Raw genomic sequence first — 6,000 nt, 5'->3', positions numbered from 1 at the left:
TTTTTCAAATATATATATATATATTATGTATGTGTATATATGTATTTTATAATATCAGTTTTGATGGGTGACCATAATTTCTTGGACTACAGCTCTTGGACTCCTGTAGTCCAAGAAATTAGGACTGTTTATAATATATATATATATGAGTATGTTATAATAATATACATGTATATATGTGTGTATATATATATTATAATATATATATGTTTTAATAATAATATACATATATATACGGACTTTGGTATACGTTATAGCAAATTATGTCTCATCCTGTGTATCCAAAGTCCTCGGAGTTCAAAGTATCAGTCCATACTAATCTATTTATATGACAAAATTAGAGCACTGTCCAATCAAATATATAAAAAAAATATTTAAAGACACATATTATGGAGCATTTATAGGCTCGTTTGGCACGTTGAATATTGTTTAATTTCTATCCGACAGTATTAATCTGTTATGAAAAATATTAACTATTTGTTCATAATATTATAAGACATTTGGTGTCGTTCTGGATAAACAGTCTGACTAAATTATATTATGTTTGGATCTGAATTTTTTTTAATTCTCTAATAAATTAAATGGAACTTGAAATTTAGATGTCACAAATTTTTTTTGGCAAGATTCATATGACAAGATTTTGTTTTCTTTTGTTTTTGCCAGGATCTATTAGACAAGATTACATGAACCAACTCATTATCATAATTGTAGAACTTAAGATCATACATTTTAGAATTTAATAAGGGGTGAGAAAACATCCAACAAACTAAATGAACATGATGTCTGGCTATCTAATATATTAACAAACGGTAACCTTAAAAACAACAGCACAACAGGGAGCACGGACAGTAGATATAGATGCATAAATTCAGCAAAAGTCTTCCAAGTTGGGTGATTCAAAACCCGCAACATCTGATCAAATTTACTATTAAGCCAAGGGAGCACTCTCTCTCTGCGAGAGTGTTTTGGAGTGAGATCACTGAGATGAGATCTATAAGAAGAGACGACAAGGTGGTTTTGCACTCCAGATCTCCAAATTTGGAGATTGGAGAGAGAGAGAGAGAGAGAGAGAGAGAGAGAGAGAGAGAGAGAGAGAGAGAGTGACATAGATGAGAACATGAGGAAGAAATAAGAGAGAGAGCGTGTTTTCATTCTTATAATTAAACGTGCATTATCTAAACTGGGTGTGTGCGTTGTATTAGTTGGTCAGTTAAGGAGAGTATGAAAAGCACAATCCATTTAATATAGTCGGATAATTAAATAATACAAGTTGACACCAAACAAGTGACATGGATTATTTACTTCTATCCAGAGTCTAATACGGTGTACCAAACATAGTGTAGTACTCAAGCATGATCATGTGATATAACTTGTCTATATGTGATAAAATAAGTGAATATTTATTGATTTATACCCTAAAAGTGAGAAATAATATCAACCATGTAGTCCAAATATTACATTGACAGGATTCTGTACCCTAAAAGTGAAAAATGTCGTCGTCCAGCCATATTAGACCACGCGGTACCATATAATAATTTATCCATTTGAATTTTATATATGCAATGTCAAAAGGGAAAAAAATAAAAGAAAATCAGAACAAGACAACTACTAGCCATACAAAGATTTGATTAGAATTTTGAAGTACCTGGGGATGACCTACAACATCTTTGGAAGTGTTGGTAACTTCAATAGGAATATCAAAAGTGGAACAACCCCGGGAATACACAATCACATCCTCCAGAGGGACAAGGAAACCTCGATTTCTTGTGGACAAAGTTGCACACACAAAATCTAGGACACATATATATGTGCATATCCCTACGACCAATATCTTGGAACACAAGGAAAAGAAAAATAAATGGGAAATGTAGACAACAACAGAAAAATTCAAGCATATGGGCAGTTTTTGGGGTTTAGGAAATGCTTACAACTTTGATCTGATTACTTTGCACCCAATTGATAAAAACAGTAGAGCCATCTTTCGCAACAGAACCAAGGAACCCATCGATGCAATCTTTATGCCTAAGTATCACATTAGCTTCATTCTCCAACCATTGCAGGGCTGCAGATGATTATGTAATTAAAAGAGAGTTACTAGGATATGGACAAATAAGAAGCTAAGAACAAAAGGGCACATGGGACTAGCTTTGCTTCATCAGTTCCAGCAATGTAATGAGGAGGATAAGGAGGCTCAGGAATGTAGGGTGATGAGAATCAAGGAAAGCAAAGACAGGCGACTTTCAGTCACATAAATCTCTTGCAACTGTCACCGACTCGTCCACCATTTCAGAGATTTGGTTATCAGGCTGTGTTGGTGCCTATTTAATATGCATCACAAAATGCACCATTGCAATGTTAAACTATGTCACTGGACAAAAGAAAATTATTAAACTTAGAACCAAATTTTGAAAACTGATGTGGTACATAAATCTATCTATCTTATATACCAAATTTTCAGCACCGACGGTACATAAACCATTAACAATGTCAACAAGGACAAGGCCGGTCTTGACATCCCTGGTGAGTACCAAAGACGTTTGGAACACTGGCAGCTCCTCCTTTAGCAAATCAATAATTTGTTGAACCATTTATTTTTCTTATCTTAAACTTTTGGTGTTGTTAAAGCAAATGACACAATAGTCAAATGAATGAAGGGTGTTTATAGAAGAACTGAAAAATATGCTTATTAGGTGAGTTAGAGTAAAAGGAATAATCCTCATACTTGGTATTAAAGTTTAGGTTAAAGTGTATCCTTTTTACCATGTAGTGTCCCGCAATATAATCCTCATACTTGGTACTGTCATGCTCACATGGAAAAAAATGTTGACCTGAGTTAACCTACTAAATTAAAGAGATTTATTTCTTAAGTTAATTAGGTGATATACTCCCTTATTTTATATAGTTGACACATCCTTGTATAATTAGGAGATATTCTCCCAATTAATTACTGTATCCATTTCCTTCTAAAGCACCCTTGTAAACTCCTACATATACCTCATTATGGAGAAGAATACAATTAACCTAAAATATTCAAACTATATTCATATTGGGTGCATTTTTGCTCACCACTTTAACCCTAGGTGTACCCTCACCACCCCTCCCAAAAGTTGACACATGTCTATGGGTTTAACTATAGTTAATTCTTTATTTGTTATTTATTTGATGACATTATTATGAGAGAGAAACAATACTTCAATAAGATTTTTCCTGATTTACTCTTATTCTAACCTAGCAAATGTAAGATCCCACATCAACCAAACGGAGAGGGGGTGATGTGCCTTATATGTGCACACCCGCATCCATCTAGCATGAGGCCTTTTGGGAGCTCACTGGCTTCGGAGTCGTAGGAACTCTGAAGTTAAGCGAGTTGGGGGCTAGAGCAATCCCAGGATGGGTGACCCACTGGGAAGTTGCTCGTGAGTTCCCAAAAATAAAACCGTGAGGGCAGAGAGGGGGGCCCAAAGCGGACAATATCGTGCTACGGCGGAGTTGATCCCGGGATGTGACAATTTGGTATCAGAGCCACTCTGCCGTGTGGTGCGAGTGTGCCGACGAGGACGTTGGGCCCTTAAGGGGGGTGGATTGTAAGATCCCACATCAACCAAACGGAGAGGGGGTGATGTGCCTTATATGTGCACACCCGCATCCATCTAGCACGAGGCCTTTTGGGAGCTCACTGGCTTCGGAGTCGTAGGAACTCTGAAGTTAAGCGAATTGGGGGCTAGAGCAATCCCAGGATGGGTGACCCACTGGGAAGTTGCTCGTGAGTTCCCAAAAACAAAACCGTGAGGGCAGAGAGGGGGGCCCAAAGCGGACAATATCGTGCTACGGCGGAGCCGATCCCGGGGTGTGACAATTTCACTTTTCTAAATTAATTAACAACAACCAAAATAAATAATTGGCAATTGACAGACTTCAATACTTTGAAGAACACGCCCAAATACTTTGAATCTCAATTGGCTTTATGTTAACTCCATTTTTGCTCACCACTTTGTTTTGTCTCATTTTGTTTACAAGAGACGGTTTTGACTGGCCTTTGTTTGAAACCTTTGTTTTGGTTGGAAGAGAAATCTGCAAAAGATGGTAACTTTTAGCTGCTTTTTTTGAGTGCTCGGCTGATTCACTTTTACATATGATATTGGTTTTAGTTGTAGTTAAACCCTTATTTTTTGTTTCCTTAACGTTTCTACCAACATTGGACTCGAAAAGTGGAAAGTGTCAATTATTTATTTGGGTTGTTGTTAATTAATTTAGAAAAGTGGAAAGTTTGCTAGGTTAGAACAAGGGTAAATCAGGAAATTTATTGAAGTATTGTTTCTCTCTCATAATAATGTCATCAAATAAATAAAAAATAAAGAATTAACTATAGTTAAACCCATGGACATGTGTCAACTTTTTGGAGAGATGGTGAGGGTACACCTAGGGTTAAAGTGGTGAGCAAAAATGCACCCTATTCATATTTTAGCAAGTCAAACAAAGTAGGACAAATATTCAATTATATGCTTATATATGTTCATATCTTTATTCTTCTCCAATATGGAGGTATTTATAAAGAAGTATAACCCTAAATAAAATAGAAAATAAATCCAAATTACAATAGAAAATAAATATAAATTACAATATGAAATAAATCTCAATTATAATAGGACTAGATGAATGGGTAAGTTACCAAAATCCCAACTAAGGACTCGCCAACACTCCCCCTGGGGCAAAGTTATTTCTCATGCCCAACTTGACAAGTGAGTCATAGAACACCATACTCGACATTGACCAATCGAACAATTGCATAGAATGTCTTGTCATAAACTACGAGTGAAATAACTGACTAACCCTAACAAATAGGGGACATAGAAGAACATATAAAAGCAGAACATAGAAACCTTGTGAGCACTATAGTAAGTAAGGCAAAACACAAAAACCTTGTGAACATGACAGTAGATAAGGTAGAACACAGAAACCTTGTTAGCACGGCAGTAGGTAAGGCATAACACAGAAACCATGTGAGCACAATTGTAGGTAAGGCAGAACACAGAAACCCTGTGAGCACGGTAGTAGATAAGGCAGAACATGGAAACCCTGTGAGCACAACAGTAGGTAAGACATAATACAAAATTCCTATGAGCACGATAGTAAGTAAGTATGAAACTTATTCAACAAACTAGGTTCCATAGTGCATATCATCCAACTTTTCAAGGTAGCATAATTAATTTTCCATTTTTTGAAATATAAATCTTTGGAATCTGGGGCATTAGAGTCACGAGTTAAGTAACCCAATTTTCCTTGAGAAGTAGCATAGAGTTCGATCATCGAAGCCCAAATCGCATAGTTGGATCCATTCAATTTGAATCACAATAGTAGGTTGGTGGACGATTCAGTATGAACCATCATAATAAGGGTAGGAGAAGCAATAGGTGAAGTTTAACTAGAAGCAAGTAAAGAAATAAAGGCATCAACATTCAGCATGGTGATGGATGGCGGGGTGGCGACAGTGGCGACAATAGCAAGGTAGGCGACGACGACGGTAGCAAGGTAGACAACGACGGCGGGCTAGGATTATAGGCTAGCTGTATAGTGCATTGAAAATAGGTAGTGTTAGGGTTAGTTTTTTTTTTTTTTTTTTTTATGTTGTAGAGACTAATCAAAACACATTGACATCATTGGCAATGAAAAAGAATAGAAAGCGAAGCAAACAAAGGCAACATCAATGGCAGTAGCAGTGACCACAACAACGACAATGACCACATAAATGATAGTTGAAAATGATAACAAATTCTTCCATATCAACTTTAGCTAATTAATGCAGACACAAATTCTCTTCAATCCTCCTCTCCTCCTGAAGAGATGGGGTTGTCGGAGTCAAGAAATAGGCAATATCTATATGGGAAAGAGAAACATATCTTTTTCACTCCTCCTCCCTTCTTAAAGAGGAGGGGAGGAGAGTAATTCAATTGCAAGGAGAACGCAAGCACATGTCACAAGAAAACCTAGCTCAAATATCAA

At 36.5% G+C, this 6,000-nt stretch overlaps 1 pseudogene; it reads right to left on the bottom strand.

Moving 5' to 3' along the window:
- On the bottom strand, window positions 1,393-2,588 carry LOC18774827 (annotated as a pseudogene).

Source organism: Prunus persica, chromosome G6, assembly GCF_000346465.2.
Source record: "Prunus persica cultivar Lovell chromosome G6, Prunus_persica_NCBIv2, whole genome shotgun sequence".
Classification (NCBI taxonomy): domain Eukaryota; kingdom Viridiplantae; phylum Streptophyta; class Magnoliopsida; order Rosales; family Rosaceae; genus Prunus; species Prunus persica.
This window is presented reverse-complemented; position numbering and strand designations above follow the sequence as displayed.